The 25,345-nt window shown below is 39.8% G+C and overlaps 1 pseudogene; it reads left to right on the plus strand.

Annotated features, from left to right (window-relative positions):
• The first annotated feature begins 832 nt into the window (after window positions 1–832).
• Window positions 833–23,539, plus strand: LOC103597157 (annotated as a pseudogene).
• Window positions 23,540–25,345: the final 1,806 nt, after the last annotated feature.

The following is a 25,345-nucleotide window of genomic DNA, read 5'->3' on the forward strand; positions in this document are numbered from 1 at the left end:
CTGCAGAGGCAGCAGCGACTTGACAGAAGTAGCCTGTGGAGGGAGCCTCCTAGGGCGCGTCCCACCAGGGTTCTGGGCCCTCATCCTGGGGGGAGGCTGCAGGCTGCAGGAGGCTGGGCTGGGAGCCCAGGGCCAGCGAGTGGCTTCTCAGGGGGTCTGCATCACCCAGGATGTGGTGTGGCCCGCCCAGGGCCCGGATGCCATCCCTGTCAGGGAGAAGGGCAGGGCGGCAAAGGCTCTGCTCTCTGCTTCTCCAGAAAGGTGCTTCCTCTGCCAGGGGCAGCCAGCGGGAGACTGGAAGGTGCTGCCTGCTGGCCCCCATGTGCATGTCTCTGAGAAGCCTCCTGGGCCCCTCGCCAAGCAGACTCTAAGAACTGCGTCTGTCTGAGCTCCACCGCCCTGTCTTCACTTCCATCCAACACTCTCCCCATCACTGCTTAGGGACAGGTTAGGTGCCTGCCTCTCCCCTGGACGGGGAGCTCGTGGGTGCCCAGCACGTGCTGTGTTCACCGAGAGCATGAGATGGAAGCACTGCAGGGGACGCCAGGACCTCCCTGTGCTTGGCTCCTCTCCTCCCCACCACTGCTCCGCACTCCTGTCACTGAAGCATAACCTGTGGTCCCTCTGAGGCAGGGAGGGCTGATACCGAGCCTGTTTGTCCCACTGGAGGGGCTCTGAATGGGTTCCATTTTGGTGCCACACATGGGTTACTATATAGAGATGGTCCCCTTAGGTGATAACATGGTTTGGCAACTTTAGGAAAGAAATTGCAGACTTTGAACAACAGAAAGCGAAAGAACTGGCTCGAATAGAAAAATTTTAAAAGGAAGAAATGAGGAAGCTACAAAAGGGATGTAATATTTTTGAAAAGTATACTACAGCTGCGAGAACTTTTCCAGATAAAAAATAATGTGAAGAAATACTGTGCTGGTTCTTTACATTGTGCTTATGTAAATTAGTAAAGGTGATATCTTGTAAGAATCTCATTAGAGTTATTTGATCTGTCAAAAAGAAACTGGGTATCAATCCATTACTCATTCACTTCACAAATAATCTGTTCAAGACACTGCATCAGGAATATTTTTTATAGTCTGACTTCTAAAGAGTAGGATATACCAATTCTTATTACTAATAAAGGCTTACTAAAGTGTCCCAGAAAAGACCATGATAATTACATGGATGAATTAATAAGCTATGAGTTGGAAATTTAGCAGTGTAATGTTGTGTTAATCTTTTTGACCCACCATACATCAAATACTGTTAGTTCTGTTCATTTGCAATAATTTAAGGCTGATACACCAACTGGGTGTTTGATTATAAAACTTATAAGCTGATAGGCCAAATTATCAGTTCTGTTCATTTCAGAGCTAGAAATGGACATGATCAGAAGAATTTAGCAGTTAGAAAGAACAAATGCATTTCTTGCTAAAATATAAGCCTTCTAGAACAAAAAATAGGTGAATATATTCATGACATTGGCATATGCAAAGAATTCTTAGACAATATACAACTTACAATAAAAGAAAAAATGTATATATTGGGCTTCCTCAAAGTTAAAACTTCAACTTATCAAAAGAAAAATTTTAAGTGGCTGTCCATAGCCTCTAGCATAAAATGTAAACTCATCTTCCATTTTCCATATTTTTAAACATGAGTATTTTTGAGTTCCATCCTTCACTTTCTTCCTTTTCCATATCAATTGTACATCATCCTTGAACCAAAAGAAAAATTTTAAGTGGCTGTCCATAGCCTCTAGCATAAAATGTAAACTCATCTTCCACTTTCCATATTTTTAAACATGAGTATTTTTGAGTTCCATCCTTCACTTTCTTCCTTTTCCATATCAATTGTACATCATCCTTGAAAACCTCATCTGCATACCTACAGCTTAAGTTATTGTGTACAGTGTTGCTCAAGGTCTTTAATTCTCCTTATTTATTTTTTGTGGAGAGAAGCACATGTCATTATTTTTGGTTAATGCTCAGTTTATTAAACCTAATGTTAGACTTAGACAATCTATTAAAAACTGTATTTCAATAGGTAATACAAATATATTCCCATTCAAAAGGTATGAACAGATAGATAGTGAAATCTCTTCATCTCACCCATGCCCTGGCCACCCAGTTCACATCAGTTTTTATAATTCTTTTTTATTAAAGAAGCATTTATAATGTAATGCATTCCCATACTTCACCAGTGATCATTTTGTCTTTCTAATTTCACCTCTTTCTCTTTTGTCTCCACACTTTTTTTGTCTTTTATTCTGGAATGTTATAAATGAAATCCCAGACACCTGGTCATTTCACCTGTAAGTATTCAGTATGTTTCTCTGAGAAAGACACTTTTTAAAAAATGTAATTACTGTGAGTCAAAATGGTAAAAAAAAACAATAAAAGCTACAACTACTGGTTAAGGAATGTATAACAGATACAAAAATAAATTAAGACAACAAAAATATAAATGGGAGGTGCTGGAGTATTTTCCTATGACCAAAGTTAAGTTGTTATCAGCTTAAGACAGCTATTATAACTACAAGACTCTTTATGTTAGTCCCAAGATAACCACAAAAAGGAAATTACAGCAGATACAGAAATGAAAGATAAGGAAAACAAAGCTTAGTACCACAGAAAACCACCAATCCACATAGTTAAATAACAAGAGAAAAAGAAAGAAACTAGGGACCTATTAAACAACCAGAAAACAATTAATCAAATGGCAGGAATAAGTTCTCACATATCAGTAGTAACCTTGAATGTAAATGGATTAAATTTTCCAATTAAAAGATACGAAGTTGTTGAATGGATTAAAAAACACAAGACCCAATGATATGCTGCCTGTAAGAGAGTCACCTAACTATTAAGGATAAATATAGACTGAAAATGAAGGGTGGGATAAAGACAATCCATGCAAAGAAAAACCAAAAGTGAGCATGCATAGCCATACTTATATCAGATAAAATATATTTTAAACCAAAAACTATAAAAAGAGACAAAGAAGGTCTTTATATAATGATAAGGGGATCAAAGGATGACAAGAGGATATAATAAAATTGTTAATATAGGGCCGAGCCCGTGGCGCACTCAGGAGAGTGCGGTGCTGGGAGTGCAGCAGTGCTCCTGCCGCGGGTTCGGACCCTATATAGGGATGGCCAGTGTGCTCACTGGCTGAGCACGGTGCGGCTGGTCTCAAAAAGGACAAAAAAAAAATTGTTAATATATATGCACCCAACATTGGAGCAACCAGATATATGAAGCAAACACAGACCTAATGGGAGAGACTGGCAATTCAATAATAGTAGGGGACTTCAACAACCCACTTTCAACAATAGACAGATCAAAATAAAGAGAGAAACATCTGACTTAAACTGCACCATAGACCAAATGGATCTTATGGACATTTACAGAACATTCCATCCAACAGGGGCAGATACACATTTTTCTCAGATACACATGGAATATTGTCTAGGATAGATTATATATTAGGCCACAAATCAATTCTGCACAAATTTAAAAAGATAGTGATCATATCAAGTATCTTTTCTGACCACAATGGTGTAAAACTAGAAATCAACAATAAAAACTTGATAAACTATACAAATACATGGAATTTAAACAACATGCTCCTAAACAACCAATGGGTCAATGAAGAAATTTAAAGGGGAATTAAAAGTTTCCTTGAGGCCGGCCCGGTGGCGCACTGCTACAGTGCGCCGCTTGGGAGCGTGGCGGCACTCCCGCTGAGGGTTCGGATCCCACATACAGACCGGTTCCCGCTCACTGGCTGAGCGAGGGGCGGGCGCGGCACTGAGGGTTGCGATCCCGTTGCCGGTCCCGGTCCGGTACGGGCGCGACACTGAGGGTTGCGGTCTGTTGCCAGACACACACACACAAAAAAAAGTTTCCTTGAGATAAATGAGAGTGGAGACACATCATACCAAAATCTGTGGGACATGGCAAAAAAAATTCTAAGAGGAATGTTTATAGCAATAAATGCCTGCATCAAAAACGAAGAGAGATTTCTAATAAACAACCTACCATTGCACCTAAAGGCACTAGAAAGACTGCAACAAACTAAACCCCAAATTGGCAAAAGTTAAGAAATAATACAGCTGTGAGCACAAATAAATAAAGCAGAGACTGCAAAAACAATTGAAAAGATTGACAAAATAAAGAGTTGTTTTTTTGAAAAGATAAACAAAATTGACAAACTTTAAGCCAGACTAATCAAGAAAAAAAGAAAGAAGATTCAAATACATAAAATCAGAAATGAAAGAGGAGATATTACAACTGATGCCACGGAAATATGAAGGATCATAAGAGTCTATCATGAACAACAAATTTGATAAAACAGAGAAATGGATAAATTCCTGGACAAATAAAATCTACCAACATTAAATTATGAAAAAAATAGAAAATCTGCACAGATCAATAGCAAGTGAGGAAATTGAACTATTAATACAATGTCTTCCATTTTTAAAAAGCCCGGGACCTGATGGCTTCATTGCTGAATTCTACCAAACATTTAAAGGAGAACTATTCGCTTCAAATTATTCCAGAAAATTGAGGAGGGAGGAATAGTTCCCAACTCATTTTATGAGGCCAGTGTTACTGTGTTTCCAAAATTGGAGAAGGACACAACCAAAAGAAAATTATAGGTCACTGTCCCTGATGAAAAATAGATGCAAAAATTCTCAACAAGATACTAGCAAGGCAAATCCAGCAGCATATTTAGAAGATCATTCACTATGGTCAATTGAGATTTATCCCAGGGATGCATATGCAAATCTATAAATGTAATACACCATATTAACAGAAAGACAAAAAGCATACAATCATTTCAATTGATGCAGAAAAAGCATTTGACAAAATTCAACACTGCTTCATGATAAAAACTCTTCACAAATTAGGTGTAGAAGGTATGTACCTGAATACAATAAAATTCTTATATGAGAAACCCACAGCTTACATCATACTGAATGGGGAAAAGCTCAAAGCTTTTCGTCTTAGCTCAGGAACATTACAAGGATGCCCACTTTCACATTTCTATTTAACATAGTACTAGAAGTCCTAGCCAGAGCAATTAGACAAGAGAAAGAAATAAAAGGCATCCAAATTGTAAAAGAGGAAGTCAAACCCTAAAGACTTCACCAAAAAACTGTTAGAACTAATACACAAACTTAGTAAAGTTGCAGGATACAAAAACAACACACAAAATTCAGTAGCACTTCTATATCCTAATAGCAAACTATGTCAAAAAGAAATCAGGAAAACAATTCATTTTACTATAACAAAAAACAACAAAAAATTAAATACCTAGAAATAAATTTAACCAAGGAGGTAAAAGATCTCTACCATGAAAACTATAAAATTTTGTAGAAATAAATTGAAGAGGACATAAATAAATGGAAAGATATTCCATGTTCATGTATTGGAAGAATTAATATAGTTAAAATGGCTATTCTACCCAAAGCAATCTACAGATTTAATGCAATCCCTGTCAAAAAATGAATGACATTCTTCACTGAAACAAACAAAAATCCTAAGATTCATATAGAACCAAAAAAGACCCTGAATAGCCAAAGAAGTCCTGAAAAAAAAAAAAAAAACCAAAGCTGGAGGTATCACACTACCTGATTTCAAATTATACTACAAAGCTATAGTAACCAAAACAGCATGGTAGTGGCATAAAAACAGACTTGGAGACCATGGAACAGAATAAAGAGCCCAGAAATAAACTCACACATCTACAGCCAACTGATCTTTGCAAAGGTGCCAAGAATATGTATTGGGGGAAAGACAGTCTCTTCAGTAAATGGTGTTGGGAAAACTGGATATCCACATGCAGAAGAATGACATTAGATCCCTACCTCTCACCATGTACAAAATCCATTCAAAATGGGTTAAATATATAAATGTAAGACCTGAAACTATGTAACAAGTAGAAGAAAACATATGGGAAATGATCCATGACACAGGGCTGGGCAAGGATTTTTTAAACAATACCTCAAAAGCACAAACAATAAAAGCAAAAATAGACAAGCAAATTACATCAGACTAAAACTCTTTTGCACATCAAAGGAAACTTAACAAAGTGAAGAGACAACCTACAGAATGGGAGGAAATATTTACAAACTATGCATCTGACAAGAGGTTAATACCAAAAATACACGAGGAACTTAAATAACTCAACAGCAAAAAAAAAAAAAAAAAAAGGAAATAACCCAATTAAGAAATGGGCAAAGAATCTTAATGGACAACTTTTGAAAAGAAGACATGCAAATGGCCAACGAACATATGAATAAATGGTCAAATCACTAATCACCAGAGAAATGCAGATCACAACAACGAGATACCACCTCACTCAAACTAGAATGGCTATTACCAAAAGACAGAAGAAAACAAGTGTTGGCGAGGATGTGGAGAAAAAGGAACACTTGCACACTGTTGGTGGGAGTGTAAACTAGTACAGCCATTATGGAAAATAGTATGGAGACCTCTAAAAAAATTATAAATAGAGCTACCATTTGATCCGGCAATCCCACTACTGGGTATATCCCTAAAGGAAATGAAGTCAGTAGGTTGAAGAGATATCTGCACTCCCATGTTTACTGGATCACTATTCACAATATCCAAGATATGGAATCAACCTAAGTGCCCAACAACAGATGAATGGATAAAAAAATGTGGTACATATACACAATGGAATACTGTTCAGCCATAGAAAAGAATGAAATTCTGTCATTTGGGGCAACGTGGATGGACTTGGAGGGCATTATATTAAGTGAAGTAAGCCAGGAACAGAAGGAGAAATACCAATCTCACTCATATGTGGAATCTAAGGGAAAAAAGTTGATATTACAGAGGCAGAGAATAGAACAATGGTTACCAGAGACTGGGGTGTGGGGGTGGTGGGAACAGGGAGAGGCTGGCCAGTGCGTTCAAAATTATTATTATTATTATTTTAAAATTTTATTTTAGAGCAGTTTTAGGTTTGCAGAAAAAGTGACTGGAAAGGACAAAGAGTTCCAGTATACTCCTTGTCCCCACACATGCACGACCTCCCTGATATCAGCATCTTGCTCCAGAGTTGTATATTTGCTAAAGTCAATGAACCTGCACTGACACATTATCATCACCCAAAGTCCACAGCTTACACTGGGGTCGCTTTCGGTATTATACATTCTCTGGGTTGTGACAAATGTATATTGACATGTATTCACCAATGCAGTATCATACAGAACAGTTTCACTGTCCTAAAAATCCTCTGTGCTCTGCGTAGTCATTCCTCCCTCTCTCCAATCACTAGCAACCACTGACTTATTTTTTTTAATTGAAACATAATTGATTTGTAGAGCACATGGCTGAATATCAATACCTGTATACAGTATGTGGGGATCCAGTGAGGAGAATTAGTATATTCCTCATCAGGTAATGTAATCACTCCGTGTGACCCTTTACCAATTTCTCACTCAACCCCTCTCCTTCCCCTTTCCCACCTCTGAAAACCTCGGTTCTACTCTCTCCTTTTGAAGTTCAACATATTATTGTGATTGTTGTATCTTTCTTTCTCTTTTCGTTATTTATTTTTTATTTTTTTTAAGCTCCCACTTATGAGTGAGGCCATGTGGTATTTCTCTTTCTGTGCCTGGCTTATTTCACTTAACGTGATTTTCTCTAAGTTCATCCATGTTGCTGTGAATGGCAGAATTTCATTCTTTTTTATGGTAAAGTAGTCTGTATTAGTTTGTTTTTGTTGCTTATAACACAGTTCACTGAGCTGGGTGATTTACAAAGAAAGTGAAATTTATTGCTTACAGTTTCTGAGGCTGGGAAGTCCAAAGACCATCTTGTGGTGGCAGCAGTGACCCAGGGGTCTCACATTGCAAGATGGTGGAAGCAGAGAGAGCAGAGAGAAAGACAGACTCTCCTCTTCTTTTAAAGCCCTCAGAACCACACCCCAACCACCATTTTTAATCCATTCACTGCTGCAGGGTCCTACAATCCAATCACCTCCTTAAGGCTCCACCTTTCAATTACCATAATAGGATTTCCTACCCTTTTAACAGTCACAATGGAGGCTAAGTTTCTAATACATAAAACTTGGGGGACACAATTCAAGCTTCAGTGAATTTTGGGGGGACATAATTCAATCCACTACACATTGTATAAATATACCACATTTTTCTTTGTAGTCATCTGTCAAGGAATATTTAGGTTGGTTTCAACTCTTGGCTGTTGTAAAAATAGCTGCATAAACATGGGAGTGCAGGTATCTCTTTGACATGATGATTTCCATTCCTTTGGGTATATACCCAGCAGTGGGATTGCTGGATCATAAGGCATTTGTATCTGTGGTTGTTTGGGTAAACTCCATACTGTTTTCCATAATGGTTGTGCTAATTTGAAGTCCCACTGACATTGTAGGAGTAGGATTTCCCTTTCTCTGCATCCTTGCCAGCATTTGTTATGTTCTGTCTTTTTGATAATAGCCAGTCTAACAGGGGTGAGATGATATCCCAATGTGGTTTTGATTTGAATTTCTCTGATGCTTAAGTGAAATTGAACATTTTTTCTTGTGTCTGTTGGCCATTTGTATATTTGCCTTTGAGAAATGCTTCTTCAGTTCCTTTGGCCATATTTAAATCAGGTTACTTGTTTTTTCACTAAGTTGTTTGAGCTCCTTGTTATGTTGTTTAATCCCTTGTCAGATGTGTAGTTTGCAAATATTTTCTCCCATTTTGTAGGTTGTATTTTCACTCTGTTAACTTTTTCCATTGCTGTGCAGAAGATTTTTAGTTTGATACAATCCCAACTGTTTACTTTTCCTTTTGTTGCCTGTGCTTTTGGGGTCTTATTCATAAAGTCTTTGTCCAGTCCTACTTCCTGAAGTATTTCCCCTATGTTTTCTTTAGGAGTTATATAGTTTCAAATAGGTCTTACATTTAAGTTTTTAATCCATTTGAGTTGATTTTGGTATGTGGCAAGAGGTATGAGTCTAGTTCCATTTTTCTACATGTGGATATCCAGTTTTCCCAGCACAATTTATTGAAAAGAAAGTCTTTTCTCCAATGTATGTTATTGGTGCCTTTGCCAAAGACAAGTTGGCTGTAAATATGTGGGTTAATTTCTGGGTTCTCTGTTCTGTTCTATTGTTCTGAGTGTCTTTTTTTATGCCAGTACCATGCTGTTTTGGTAACTATAGCTTTGTAGTATTGTTTGAAGTCAGCTAGTATGATGCCTATGGCTTTACTTTTTCTTTACTCAAGATTGCTTTAGCTATTTGGGGTCTTTTGTTGTTCCATATGAATGTTAGGATTGTTTTTTCTATTTCTGTGAAGAATGTCATTGGTATTTTGATGGGGATTGCATCAAATGTGTAGATTGCTCTGGGTAGTATGGACATTTTCACAATGTTAATTCTTCCAATCCATAGTTCCCTGTATTTATCCTTCTTTCTACTTCTACTGTGCAAATATATACTTTAAAAACATACTTATTTAATAGGAAACAAACCTATATTTATTAATACTCTTCTAATTGTTAAATCATTAAAAAATAAAAGAGATGGTATATATAACGTTTCTTTATATTATAGTTATTTTTAAAAATATTAACTCTTGGGCTGGCCTGGTGGTGCACTGGAGAGTGCGCCGCTTGCAGTGCTCCCACCGAGGGTTTGGATCCCATGTGGAGACTGGTTCCTGCTCACTGGCTGAGTGCGGTGCGGGTGCAACACCAAGGGTTGCGATCCAGTTACCGGTCAGTAAAAAAAGACAAAAAGGAAATATATATATATATATATATTAACTCTTATTTGGGTATTTTTCATCCTACAAATTTATTGAGAATACTTTATGTACTAGACACTTTTAAGCACTTGGGAATTGGTGATGAATAAGACGTTTCCATCCTCCTGGAATTTACACTCATCATTATTGATTCATAGCTTTTCACAAACTCAATTAATTATGAAATTTCCAGATAGGACTGCCATATGACCAGCAGTCCCATTATTGGGTATATACTCAAAAGAGTGGAAATCATCATATTGAAGGGATTCTTGTACTGTCATGTTTATTGAAGCTCTGTTTACAACAGCCAAGATATGGAACCAACTTAAATGTCCATTGGCAGATGACTGGATAAAGAAAATATGGTATATATACACAGTGGAATGCTGCTCAGCCATAAGAAAGAGTGAAGTTCTGCTATTCACAGCGACATGAATGAACTTGGAGACAATTATATCAAGTGAAATAAACCAAGCACAGAAAGAGAAATACCATATGTCCTCACTCATAAGTGGGAGCTAAAAAATAAATAAATAAAAAAGAAAGAAAGAAAGAAGGAAAGAAACAACAATCACAATAATATGTTGAACTTTCAAAAGGAGAGAACAGAACTGTGGTTACTAGAGATAGGAAGGGGCAGGGGGAGGGGTTAGCAAGAAATGGGTTAAGGGCCACAAAGAATGATCACATTTATAAAGATGATTATACTAATTATTCTGATTTGATCATCACTTATTATATACAGGTATTGATATTCAAATCTTTACCTCACAAATATGCATAATCAATTGTGTTTCAATTAAAAAATTATGAAATTTCCCTTTTGATATTCAACAGGTGTCAGCTAGTGGGAGGCCCTTGTCCTTCAGTACCGTCCTTAAAGTTTTGAAAGTGTCCCTGCATCCGGTAACAGCTGGTCATTTCAGACCATCTGGTTTTTGCCTTTAAAAAAAAAAAAACTTCGGGCCGGCCCGTGGCTCACTTGGGAGAGTGCGGTGCTGATAACACCAAGGCCACGGGTTCGGATCCCATATAGGGATGGCCGGTTCGTTCACTGGTTGAGCGTGGTACTGACAACACCAAGTCAAGGGTTAAGATCCCCTTACCGGTCATCTTTTGAAAAAAAAAAAAAAAACAACAACTTAGATCAGGCATCCACTGTGCCCCAAAGAGCCCAGTTCCTCTGCTCTGAACGTCTGGTGCACCGAGAACTGCTAAAGTGACAGACCTGGAGTGTGACACCTTCCTCAAGTCAGGAATTCATGCTGAGTTTTCCAGCCTCCCGACACATGTGGCTTCACTCTCATTTTCATGGAGTGTAAGGTTTCATCGACTGCTGACAGCTGGGGCCAGCCGGGTCTCTGAGCCACAGGCCTGTGCACCTGCCTCTTCGTTCAGCAGGTTTGCAGCCCGGGCTGTGGGCGATGCCGTGCGGGCTCTCGCACATCCCTGCCTCCGCTGCTGCACCTGCGTCTCCTGACTCCCAGTGGAGCGTGCTTCGGGGGAGATGGTTCTTGCTTCTGTCTTTCCTCTCCTCTTGGTCGCTCCCATAACACCTGATCTGCAGGTGGCTGGTCTCGTCTTAGTTCTGACGGCAGTCTTGATTTCTATTTCTGCACTTGCACATGTTTCTAGACACTTCCAGCAGTTTCTTCTCTTAGTCCATCTAAAGCGACTCATTTTTCTTAAGACCTATTTCTCATCATAAATTTCAAATAGAATCAGTTATCAGGGCAGGTAGTTTCAACTTTGGAATCATATTCTTCCCCTTATCTCAACTCTTCCTCCAATTATTCATGAATGCCTGTTAATTTTTTCCAAATTTCAAATAGAATCAGTTATCAGGGCAGGTAGTTTCAACTTTGGAATCATATTCTTCCCTTTATCTCAACTCTTCCTCCAATTATTCATGAATGCCTGTTAATTTTTTCCTCACCAAATACCTCCTATTGATACCTTTCTCTTTCATTTCATGTCTTAGGCTAGGCCTTTGCTACCTCATGGCAGCGTTGTTGCAGTCAACTCCTCAGTGCTGTCTGCTTCCTTCTGTCTCCTGACTTCTGGAATTAATCTTGTCGATGGGATGAGGTGAGTCTCTAACCTGATCCCTACTCCCCTCTCTGGAGAAATCCAGTGTTCTCGAAATGTCATTTATCGACGAAGCCTTCCCTTTTTTTCTGTTTTTGCCGGCTAGCTACTCTGTTTTATTGATATATCTCTTTTCTTCTGTTGCATTGTTTTAATTCTAGCAATTGTTTTTTTTTTTTTTTCTTTGAGAGGCTTTGAAACAGCATATAGCAGACTTACAGGAAGATTGGAAATGAAAGGAAGCAAAATGGTCAAGTACACACGGCTGTCTGAGAAGTCAGGTAGAAATGTTGGTCAGAGAGAACACTGACCTTTGGGAAGAGACAAAAGTGATGGAGAGACTCCGACTAGATGCCTGGAAGAAAGCAGAAGCCATTGAGAGCAGCCGCAGGATGGATCAGTGTGTGACTGCCGTGAAAAAAGAGGAGTCTGCGGTAGGTGTGGAGGCCAGCTGGTGTTGTCAGCTCAGGGGATGATGTTAAATATTTGAGCCTCAAATTTACAAAGACGGGAAGCAGAACGGTGGGTGCAGGGACTGGTGGGAGGGGCGAATGAGTTGTGTTTATGGGCTGCAGAGTTTCAGGTTTGCAAGATGAAAAGCGTTCTGTGGCTGGATGGTGGCGATGGTTGCACACAGTGTGAATGCACCTAAAAATGCACACTTAAAAGTGCTTAAGATGGTAAAGTTTATGCGATGTGTATTTTACCACAATTAAAAATTGTTTTTCAAGCATTGCTATATAGAGATACTTCCTAAATTCATTTCTATAATTGTTTTTTTTTTGGCCGCTGGCCGGTGGGGGATCCCAACCCTTGACCTCGGTGTTATAACACTGCCTGTACCCAACCGAGCTAAAGGGCAGGGCTGTTTTTATAAGTCTTGTGAAGGAGGCATGCCACCGTAGGCAGCGCATCTCAGCCAAAACAGGTCTCCTGAAGTCTTTGCAGAGTCACGTGCACAGGATCCTTTTTAATCAAGTAATTGCTCTTTCATTCATCTATATTAGTAATTAGGCGGTGCCAGGCACTGCCCCGGGCACAGCCAGGAGTGACACAAAGTTCCTTGCCCTCACGGAACTTATATTCCAGTAGGGGAGAAAGACTGTAATTAGGAGGTGCCAGGCACTGCCTCGGGGCACAGCCAGGAACAAAACACAGTTCCTTGCCCTCGTGGAACTTATATTCTAGTAGGGGAGAAAGACTGTAAATAGGACGGATAAGTAAAACGGGTGGGTGAGATGGTGACACTTGGGAGGCGGGAGAAGCCAGGGGGGCGCTGTCGGGGTGGGGTGCAGTTTGGGCGGCCATCTGGGCAGCCTCGGGGGGAGGGGGCGGTGACAGGCCCGCAGGACGAGCCAGGTCGAGCCTCCGCAGGAGCGGGCAGAGGGGCGTGAAGGCCGCACCTCGAGGGGACAGTGGCCCTGCGCCAGGGCTGCCGCAGAGCCGGGTGAGGGCGAGGCGGCCGTCGGGTCCCTGCGCAGGGGACGAGGTTTGCAGGCGGTGGGGCGGGGGCTGCAGGGCGCGCTCTTTGCGTCGGTTACGGTGGAAACTCCCAGGTGCTGTGTGTGCCAGGGCCGGCCAGTGGGCAGAAGCCCGAGGCAGGAGGCGCGCCGGCCCGGAGCTGGCAGGTGCAGGGCGTGTGGGGGCTGCCGGCAGGGAGGTCCCTGCCAGTGCTGTCACCACCTGAGCGACCAGGCTAAGGGGATGGTTCCTGGGCTGCACCGGGGCCCTGGAGGTTAGGGACCGCACGTTTGAAGTGCAAACTGTGCACCGCGGTTCTCTCTTGTTCAGCTTTCTGGGTGTAGAGTGGCAGAAAGCTGTATTTTAGCAGAGGAGCGGTCATGCAAGCGAATGCCACCGAGCCAAGGGCGTGGAGGTGGGCGGCGTGTGACAGAACAGCAGCTGCGGGCGGGAAGGGCCCCCACAGGGTCAGGGCAATGGGTATGCGAGGAATGTGTCGGAAAGACAGAAAGTGGTGCCCGCTCTCTCCTTTCTTCCCAAAATAGAGAACAGGTGAAAGCATAGTACAGTGAACACCTGAACTCCCACCTGTATTCAACCACGGTGACCATTTTGCTGAATCACTTGAAGATAATTGCAGAAATCATGGCTTCTCATCCATAAATACTTGAGCTTTTTATTAAATGGCTTTAACTTTTTTGAAGAGATCAGGCTTATTACTTAATAGAATGCCCACGTTCTGGATCTTTGTAAGTGGAATGCTTTGAAAGTGATTTTTGCGGTTATTGACAACTGCCAGTATTGATAGCTTTGGGGTTGGCCTGTCAGGGTATATAGCGGAGGCGGGACAGAGTACAGACTGGAGGGGGAGAGGGAGTAGGCCCGGCCACTGAGGAGCAAAGAAGTACTATGTCCCGGCAGGGAGTGGGGCCGGGCGGGCGGGCAGTGTGATCTCCTGGCTGGGGCGGGGGTAGGGAGGGCAGGGAGATCTCTGAGCACAAGCAAGGGAGCCATGTTCTCAGAGAGAGCTGGGCTCAGCCACACTGTGTCCCAGCGAGCGTGACCATGATCCCCCTGCCTCCGTCCATGAGCACCATGAGCTCAGGCCAGTGCTACCCTCTGCTGATCTGTAATAGCCAGAGAACTGCATGGAGGCTATGCAGCCTACTGTGTCCTAACATGAAGAACGAATATGTGTCAAAAGGAGTGTGTGTACATAGTTCATCCCTAGATAACAGCTACTTTTCTTTGGCCTGTGTGATAAAGGAAAACACCACATATAAACCTACAGCTTTCTGATCTCTAGCAGAGTTCTGTTAGTTTCACTCACTGTACGAATATGTAGACTAACACTTATTTTGTATTGAAAATTTTCTCTCATACTATAGAAACTACCTGTTTGATTTCAGAAAAGTCAGATTTCTTCAGGAACCCAGGTAGAAAAATACAAGAAAAATTATTTGCCAACACTAGGTAAGAAGCTGCATGATGCTTTTCTTAAACTATTTTAGAATATAAAGAATAGAGAATTTATACCCAATTTAAGAAATAAAACGTTGTTAATATAATTGAAGCCCTTGTGCATTATCTTATTCCACCAGTTAATTTCTACCCTGACAGCATTCCATGCTTGTTTACTCTTTTCCTACATTGTGTCCATAAATCAATATTATATCATATTATGTCTTTCTGAAATTTGCTTTTTTCTCTCAATATTGTAAGACTTACCCACATTAACACAAAAAAACTGCAGTTGATTTTGTACTTCCACAGTGAGTGGAACAATAGGAACACTGTTGATGGGCGCTCGGTTTCCCATTTTGCAGGATAATGAATAGGCTACAGGGCATGCCCTGACTATGTACATGGCTCTCCAGGATATGCGTCAAGAGTAGGGTGCTGGAACATATTTAAAAAATTATACACTATGATCAAGTGGGATTCATTCCAGGGATGCAAAGATTGTTCAACCTGTGAAAGTCAATAAATGTGATACATCACATCAACAAATTCAAGGACAAAGACCATATGATTATCTCAATAGATGCTGAAAAAGCATTTGACAAAATTCAACATCCCTTCAAGATAGGGGGTCTCAACAAATTAGGTATAGAAAGAAAATATCTTAACACAATAAAAGCCATTTATGACAAGGCCCACCACCAGTATCATTCTGAATGGGGAGAAACTGAGGGCCTTTCTTTTAAGTACAGGAACAAGACAAGGATGCCCACTCTCACCACTTCTATTTAACATAGTACTGGAGGTACTAGCCAGAGCAATGAGGCAGGAGAAAGAAATAAAGGGAATCCAGACTGGAAAAGACAAAGTCAAACTTTCCCTATTTGCAGATGATATGATGCTATATATAGAAAAACCTAGACTCTATCAAAAAACTCCTAGAGCTGGTTAATAACTTCAGTAACATTGCAGGATACAGAATAAATGCCCCCAAATCAGTTGTATTTATATACTCAAATAATGAACTAACAGAGAAATAAAGTAAACTCATTTACAATTGTCATGAAAAAAATAAAATACCTAGGGATCAATTTAACCAAGGAGGTAAAAGATCTCTACAATGAGAACTACAAATCACTTCTGAAAGAAATTAAAGAAGACACAAAAAGATGGAAAGATATTCCATGCTCTTGGATTGGAAGAATTAACATTGTGAAAATATACTACCCAAAGGAATCTACAGATTCAATGCAATCCCCATCAAAATACCAATGATATTCTTCACAGAAATGGAAAAAACAATCTTACCCTTCATATGGAATAACAAAAGACCCTGAATAGCCAAAGCAATCCTGAGCCAAAAAAATTAAGTGGGAGGCATAACACTACCTGACTTCAAATTATACTACAAAACTATTGTAACCAAAACAGCGTGGTACTGGTACTAAAAATAGACATTCAGACCAGTGGAGTAGAATTGAGAACTGAGAAATCACTCCTCAGGCTTACAGCCATAACCCCAAATAGCCAAAGCAATCCTGAGCAAAAAAAACAAAGCTGGAGGCATAACTCTGCCTGACTTCAAATTACACTACAAAGCTGTTGTAACCAAAACAGCATGTTACTGGTATAAAAATAGACATTCAGACCAGTGGAGTAGAACAGAGAACCCAGAAATCACTCCTCAGGCTTATAGCCATCTGATATTAGACAAAGGCAACCAAAATCTAACTTGGGGAAAAGATTGTTTCTTCAACAAGTGGTGCTGGGAAAACTGTATATCCATATGCAGAAGAATGAAACTAGATATGCATCTCTCACCATACACTAAAATCAACTTGAAACAGATTAAAGACCTAGATATAAGACCAGAACTGTAAAATTACTATGGGAGATTACAGGTGAAACACTTCAGAATTTAGTTCAGGGCACAGCTTTATGAACAAGAGCCCAAAAGCACTAGCAGCAAAAGAAAAAATAAACAAAAGGGACTATATCAAACTAAAAAGTTTCTGCACAGCAAAGGTAACAATCAACAGAGTGAAAAGACAGCTTACAGAACAGGAGAAAATTTTTGCTAACTATGCATCTGACAAGGGATTAATACCCAGAATATACATGGAACTCAAGCAATTATACAGTAAAAAAAAAAAAAAAAAAACCAATTAAAAAATGGGCAAAGGAGCTGAATAGACATTTTTCAAAGGAAGACATACAAATGGCCAACAGACCTATGAAATAATGCTCAACATCACTCAGTGTTCTGGAAATGCAAATTAAAACCACATTGAGACACCACCTCACTCTAGTTAGACTGGCTATAATCAAAAAGACGGTGAATAATAAATGATGGCGAGGGTGTGGAGATAAGGGAACACTCCTGCACTGTTGGTGGGACTGTAAATTAGTACAACCACCATGGAAAACAGTATGGAGGTTTCTTAAACAACTACAGATAGATCTTCCATATGATTCAGCAATCCCACTTCTGGGTATATACCCAGAGGACTGGAAATCATCATGTCAAAGGGACACCTGCACTCCCATGTTCATCGCAGCTCTGTTTACAATAGACGAGACATGGGACCAACCTAAATGCCCATTGATGGATAACTGGATAAGGAAACTGTGGTATATATACAGTGATGGATGACTGGATAAGGAAACTGTGGTATATATACAGCATGGAATACTACTCTGCCATAGAAAAGAATGAAATTCTCCCATTTGCAACAACATGACATGGAATACTACTCTGCCATAGAAAAGAATGAAATTCTCCCATTTGCAACAACATGGATGATCTTGGAGAAACTTACATTGAGTGAAATAAGCAAAGCACAGAGGGATAAATACCACATGTACTCACTCATATGTGGGAGCTAAGAGAGAAAGAAGGAAGGAAAGAAAGATCACAGTGGTGTGTTGGACTTGTGGAGACAGAGAACATTCCTTGGGCTACAAAGTGGAGGGGGGGTAAGGGGGAGGGGGAGAGAAGTTGGGGATAATTGGGTGGGGGACACAGGGTATAAATGCAACTTGTGGTAAAGGGTATGCTGCCAGTATGAATCTGGCCCTCACATCATGGGTATGAGGGGTGACAATCAGCTTTTTATCTCATGAATACTCATAACCAATATATAAAAAAAGAGTAGGGTGCTGGGCATGGCAGGCTTGTGCAACTTTAGGAGGTTTTCCCTTTGCTCTGCAGGGTGGTTGTACCAGTCTTTTACAATCAGCAGAATACGCTCTCTATATTTGCTAACAATTGATCTGGTCAGACTTTAAAATTTTGGCCAGTCAGATGTGAAATGTTGGTTCAGTGTAGTTTTAATATGCATTTTCCTGATCACTGGTAAGGCTGTGTGAGCATCTTTTCTTACATTTAGTGCACACCTGCGATTCCTTGTGTGTAGCTTCTCACCATATGACAGAGACACAAAGATTACTCAGAGCCCAAATATTAAGAGCAATGAGAAGCCTGAAGGGTCCGCAGTGAGAAAACTCCCTGAAGAAGGGAGAAACAAGGCACAGCCCTGAGTCGGTATTTGCTTCAGCTTTTATTGTAAAGACAATGTAATACAAGAGAAAAAAACAACTTAATCAATCATTTATCAAAGGATTGAAAAGAAATCAGCTATGAGGCAATCTCAAAAACATCTTGAGAAACAAAGGAAAGGGAGTGAAGCTGGTTAAGAAATGACCTTTATGTTCTTATCTAATCTGGCAGAAACTGTTTGCTGTTTCCAGCATGTGCTGTTTTCAGCACTTAGGTTCTGCATAAGTGCCCTTGGGACTTTTGCCCTTGGTGCACTCCCTGTTCTTTATCAAGCCTATGTGCTCCCACACTTGTGAATTGCTTGTTCATTTTCCTTGCCCATTTAAAATTTGGGGGTATATGTGTTTCTCCTTAATGAAGTTAATTATTCTGCATACTAATCCTTTATTTGCTACAAGTACTGCCAGTATCTTCTCCCAATCTGGGTTTAGCTTTTTGGCGTGTGTTTTATATATATATATGTTTTTCCTTTTAAAATTGAATTTATCAATATTTTTCATGGCTTTTGCTTTTTATGACTTTAAGAAATTCTTCTCAATCCTCAGTTCATAAATAAATATACTGTTTTCTTCTATAAACTTTTGCTTTCACATATTGGTCTTTAATCTACCTGAAATTGATTTTTTGTGTGTGTGTGAAATAAATTTAGAAAAGTGGATATAACATATGCAATTTGACAATTATAAAGCAAATGCTTCTTGGCTTATCACAACCTAGGTAAGAAACAGACCAGCAGCACTCCAGAACTGCCCCTCCATGATATTACTTTTCCTTATAAACTCCTGTAGTGCAGCCCTAAAAAATATTTCACTAGTTTTTGAGCTTTATCTTACTGTATTTATATTCCTATGTCATCTTTCACTAAACATTGTTTTTGAGATTGAATCCTGTAGACCTGTAGCCTCTAGTTCACTAATTTTCACTGCAAGGTAGGATTCCACTTTTGAATACATTACAATATACTATTCTGTTGATAGATGCACTTTTTTAAGGTTCTGGTATGTTAAGCAATGATGCCACGAACATCCCTGTATCTTTCTGGTGTGTACACATTCACTTCTCTAGGCATGTACCTAGGACTGGAGTGACTGGGGAATTGGTATGAATATCTTCAACACTAATAGTTTTGCCAAAATATTTTCCAAAATGATTTAACACTCTCAAAATTGATGAAAGTGCTTGTTTTGCTACACACCTTGTCAGTACTTGGCATTGTCAGACTTAAGGTTTTGCCAGTCAGGTAGGGTGTAATAGTATCTCATTGTAGTTTTAATTTCCGTTTTCCTGATTGCTAAATGCACTGAACACTGCCTGTGCTTATTAGCTATCAAGATTTCCTCTTTCCAAAAGAGCTGGTTCAGGTATTTTACCCATCATAATCCACATATATTACAAATATCTTCTCCCATTCTGGCTTGTCTTTTCACTCTTCACAGTACTTTTTGACGAATCCAACTTCTTATATTAATGTAGCCGAAGTTCAGTTTTTCCTATACAAATGGTGCTTTTTCTTAAGTCTTTCCCTATCTTGAGGTCATAAACACACCCCCTACAGCATCTAGACCAGCTATTTCAGCACCGCTTGTTACCTAGTTTTATTTTTCCCCACTCCTGTGTCACATGAGTTCTGTAAGTTGTGTGCAGCAGCCTCCAGGCAGTGAGCCTGTGCCCAGGAGTCAGGCCATGCTCCCTGTTCTGCCCAAGAAGTGGATACATAAGAGTCCAAGTTAATGTCAGTTCATAATCAGCTTGAGAGAATTATACAGTATAATGAGTTTGAATCCTGGTTCTGCCTTTTAAATTTTGTGTTTATTATATATTTTTAATTCACACAATAATTGTACATATTTACATGGTACAGTGTGACATTTTGGTACATGTATACAAAGTGTGTAATAATTGTGTTTCTGCCTTTTATTAGTTGACAACTTTGGCAAGTTATTAAATCTCTCAGCCTTGGTTTTCTCACCTATAAAGTAAGAATAGTAGTCTTTTCTCTGGAGGTGATTGTAAGGTTAGAAATGATTTACGTAACATAGTTCTAATAGTACAGTCCATGCACCACATAATGTTTCAGTCAATGACGGACCACACATACAACAGTGGTCCTGTAAGATTATAATGGATCCGAAAAATTTCTACCACCTAGTAACGTCATAGTGCAGCACATTTCTCACGTAGAAGCAACAGTCTACACACATAGCCTCGGTGTGCAGTAGCTGTACCATCTAGGTTTGTGTAGGTACGCTCTATGATGTTTGCACAACGAAATCGCCTGACGGTAAATTTCTCAGGAGTTTCCTGTTAAATGATGCATGGGTATAGTTTGCTTTGCACAGGTACCCAGTGAAGTGGAAGGTGATGCTCTTCCTGTATCACATCCAAAACAGAGCACTCCTGCTATGCCTAGGGCTTTGTCACCATCTACCCATTTTCTCAAGCCAAACCTCTGTGTACTCCGATTCCTTTTTTCTTTTATCCTTACCCTCCACTTCAGTCAGTCCCTGGACTCATTCTTCTGATGTTGACTTTTGGGGGGTGGGGGCTGGCCGGTATGGGGATCTGAACCCTTGACCTCGGTGTTATCAGAACCACGCCTTCCCAAGTGAGCTAACCGGCCATCCCCTGATGTTGCTATTTCTGAATCCATTACTTATGTTGAACTGTATGAAATTGCTCACACTTGGCGGTTTGGGACCTATGAATCAGTGATTTTATGTGGTATAATGGAAATATTTCTGACTCTGTTGGTGCCACACAGCCTTCACGCAGGTCCAGCAGCCTCCTGGCTGACTTCCTGCCTCTATTCTTATGGTCTAGGTCATTTTCCTGTAACATCCAGTATCATATTTTTTAACATGTCAGATTCTGGCACTTGCTCGAAATGCTTCAAAGATGGGGGTGTTTACAATATGACTGACTCACTGGCATATAAGAAGAAAATGTTAGAGCTTCAATATATTTTTAAAAATTCCCCTCAATTTGTTGTTGTTGGTGGTGTGTGCATGCTTATTTTATAATGTGTGTATTACTGATACAGTACATGATTGGCATACTGTTCATAATCTGAGAAGTTTAGATCACAGCCACTAGAGCACTTAGGTTTTAATTAAGTACCCAGTTATCTGGTCAAGCCAAATTCTAATGTATTCTTGAATGCCTCTTTTATCTGTCTCCACACCTAGCTTCTGAACAGTCCTTTTCACTGTCTCCAGCATACCTTTGGGTCCATCTCTTAGCTTATTTGAGTACCCTTCTCTTCCTCTGAATTGTAAAATCTCTGAGAACAGATATTGTCTTTGTTTTTCATGGTCACCCAGAACTTAAGTGCCTGAATAAATATTTGAATTTATACAATGGAGAACTCCTATAAATTATTAAAGAAAACTACTAGGACTCCCTTAATGGGTAAAAGACAACAGTTCACAAAAGAAGGATATGGACTAAGGAAATGTTTGACCATACTAATAAATTTAAAATTTTTCAATTAAATATTAAAACGAACTCTGACAATTTTATTCCAACAGGCAATCCATCTTGCAGATCCAAGTCTGTACCACCTCATGATTTAGGCAATTTGGATGAGACAAGTAAATCTCTATTTTTGTATATTTGGACAGATTACTTGGGCTTAAAATTGATTTGCTAACTGACTAAATTTTCTAGACCATGTATGAAGGAGACTTTTTAATTAACATTGTAAACATTTTATATATAACACCAGTGCTAATCACAGAACCCCATAACATTAGAATCTGGCTTTAGAAACAAGTTTTAGCTGCTTCAAATGTCTTGTCCTTACAGGCTGCCTTGCCCAGGGAGCCACTTGAATCAGTGAACTTTCAGATCCCAAATATAAATAGAAGGAAGAAAAAGAAATTCAGGGAGTAATCTGCCATCCTGATGGAAAGGTTAAATAAAATAAAAAATAAACATGGATTAAAATAGACCTGAAACATTCTAAAATATGATCTTTAAGACTGTTGAAAGTGGCTTAACTTCAGTGCCTTGGAGCTTGAACCTCTGCACTCCACTGAAAGTGCTCAGTGCACAACATGCATTTGGTTGCCATTTCCAGTTTAGAGATGCAGCAAAAGAAGGAAGACAGTCTCTTTATCTAAACTTCGTTCTTGCTCCAAACAGAACCCCATAAGCCTTTGCAATCCTTACCTTTTTGTTTTCTTTTGTTTTTTGTTTTTGTGTCTGGCTGGCTGGCTGGCATAGGGATCTGAACCTTTGACCTTGGTGTTATGAGCCAACCCGCCAGCCTAATCCTTACCTCCTTTTAAAAGCCTCAGTCCATTCTAGGCCTTCCTTTCCTGCAGCCTTTCTTCTATTTATCCCAGGTTGGGGGCCCCCTCATAGCTCCATCCTGTAGGGTTTTTTTGTTCATAGGAAAGTTTTGGGTGGGAAAACCGCCTTGCTGAGTATTCCAGTGAAAAAGGAAGGGACATACATAGAGTAGAGGGAGGTGATGAGGGAATTTTCCCTCAGGTTTATGGAAAATTCACTTTTTCAAATTCCCTAGTCTGATCCATTTTAATTCAAATGATAGGGCCAAAGTTCACTGCTGGCCTTGCGGAATGTGAGGACAAAGAACAGCCGCCAAAAGGAAGCAGAAACTCTCCTGTACAAAGTCAACTTCAGGGGAACATTGCTGATGAGGAAAGGTTTTCTTTTTTAGATGAATTATGGTTAATAAATGGAAAAGGACTGAGAAGATGAGAAAATCACCAATTTGCACCTCCTGATGAAATAAAGGATCTATTCTACTTTTTAGAGAATGTTTTACTTTTTAGTATAAAAAATCTCAAAGTAAGCATATTTTAATCACATGGTATCAGGAGGAAATCCTACCTATTGATAACTTGTGCTTTTTTAAGGTGGAATAGGTTTACAAGAACAGGTGCCGTTCTATTCCATTTCCCAACAGAACATGGAAGGAAGTGGGTGTGGATGGGAAGACTGTCACCCTCACCTTCAGCGGTGACGCGAAGCAGGTTGTGCCAGATGAGAGAGTGGTACGTCCCCGTGGGGGCCTTTTGCTGGTGGCTGCACCGCCTCTGCAGGAAAGACACGCTCCCTCTGCGTCTTTACAGATCCGCTCCTATGCAGATACTGGGGCCACTCACGCCACATGCCCGGAAGGACTGGAAGTCTTACGTTTCTCCAGTGGACAAGTAGGTACAAACTTGCTCTGCCCTCTCCTTATTGAATTCTTCCCTTCCTTTAAAAAATATTTATGGTAACCTTTTTAAAACACAAGAGCGCCGCCGCGCTCCCAAGTGGCGCACTGTAGCAGTGCGCCACCGGGCCGGCCCTTGATCCCGTTTTTTAAAATCAATAACCTCTTTCTGTGCTCTTCTGAGTTACATTTCTTGAAGTTAGACACTTCTTCAATCCATGATAAAGAGCTCCCTTATCACCATTTTCATTAAAACTAGGGCGAAGGTTTGCCACATTCAGTGGCCTATTTTCAGTTTTCATCTCCTTTCCTAGAGTGTGACAATTAAGTACCCATTGACTTGCATACAACTAACGTGTTATGGGTTAATTAACCTGAATCCAGTGACAGAAAATTGCCAAAAAAAAAAAAAAAAGTAAAAACACTAATTCAGATAATGTGGAAACTGGCCATGATAGTGTTTTTCCCTTAACAAGGTTTGAAACTTTATCTGGTGCTCGACTAAATAAATAGCAATTTGTTCTAAAGTTAGATGAAAAACTTATGTGTACATTGTGCTTTAAATGATTTCAGAAATGTTTCAAATTTTTTAACTCTAATTTTGAAAATTTCTATAACAAAAAGTAGAGAAAATAATATGAAAAACTCTAGGTACCCATACATCCAGCTTCAACAAGTATTAAATCATGGCCAATCTTTCTTCATCTATACCCAGGGAAATCCCAGATGTTATTAGTTTGTTTAGGATTATTTTGGCAGTTTTGACTTTTAGCAGTGGTTCTCAAATGTTAGTGTGTATTACAATCACCTGGATTGTACAAACACAGCTTGCTGGGACCCACTCCAGTAATGTGCATTTCTGATAAGCTCTCAGGTGATACACTTTGGGGGGGCAGGGACTACACTCGTCAAGGAGCAGCTGTGAGCAGTGTTGAGTCACTTGAACGTGGCACAGAGATGGCTCATTAAGTTTATAGAAAAAAATCACCCAGTGCCAGCACCTGCCTGTGTTCAGAAGTGGTGACTGTCAGCCTTTAGCCAGCCTTGTATTTATAATGGCACATCATACCTATATTTGGGGTTCAGTTTGACTGTTCCACAGCCATGTCAAGAAATCAACTTGGTGTTAACTATTTTTCATATTCTGCTTTTTTGTATCATTGCTTCGAAATAGATCTGAAGTGTGATTGTGCCCCTTTCCAGGAATATAGCTCTCGTCCCCACCTGATACAGAGCATGCACCCAGATGGTTTTCAAGTTAGTGAAAAGAAAGGTCAAAACTGAAGTAGCCAGAGTTTAACACAATGATCAATTTCTTTTAGAGGCTGAACACATGAAAAAAAAAAAGCATTTTGTGGTGAAAAAATAAAGTAAATTTATTAAAACAAGCTTTTCATGGGTACATATAAGTGCTAATCTGACAACTGGAACTATCAGCCTGAAGCAGAAACACTGTAGAAAGAATTTGTAATTTTATAGAAAGAAGGACCAAGAGGGGTTGAGAAATAACCTCCACAATCAAAGGTCTCCATTTTAATAGTTTTCCTGTTGTATGTTTTATACTTTTTTAAGTGATTAAATTCTATTTTAAATATTACAGTGATGGCAACAAAATCACAGAGTTTAATAATGGCCAAAGAGAACTCCATACCAGTTCAAGAGAGGGAATATCCAGATGGCACAGTTAAAACTTCACATATGAATGATCAGCAAGAAACCAAATACATACCTGGTCAAACAAGAGTTAAGGACAAGGACAGTAATCTTTTTTTTTTTTTTCCTTTTTGTCTTTTTTACTGAC

Source organism: Galeopterus variegatus, unplaced genomic scaffold (assembly GCF_000696425.1).
Source record: "Galeopterus variegatus unplaced genomic scaffold, G_variegatus-3.0.2 Scaffold2221, whole genome shotgun sequence".
In the NCBI taxonomy this organism is placed as follows: Eukaryota; Metazoa; Chordata; class Mammalia; order Dermoptera; family Cynocephalidae; genus Galeopterus; species Galeopterus variegatus.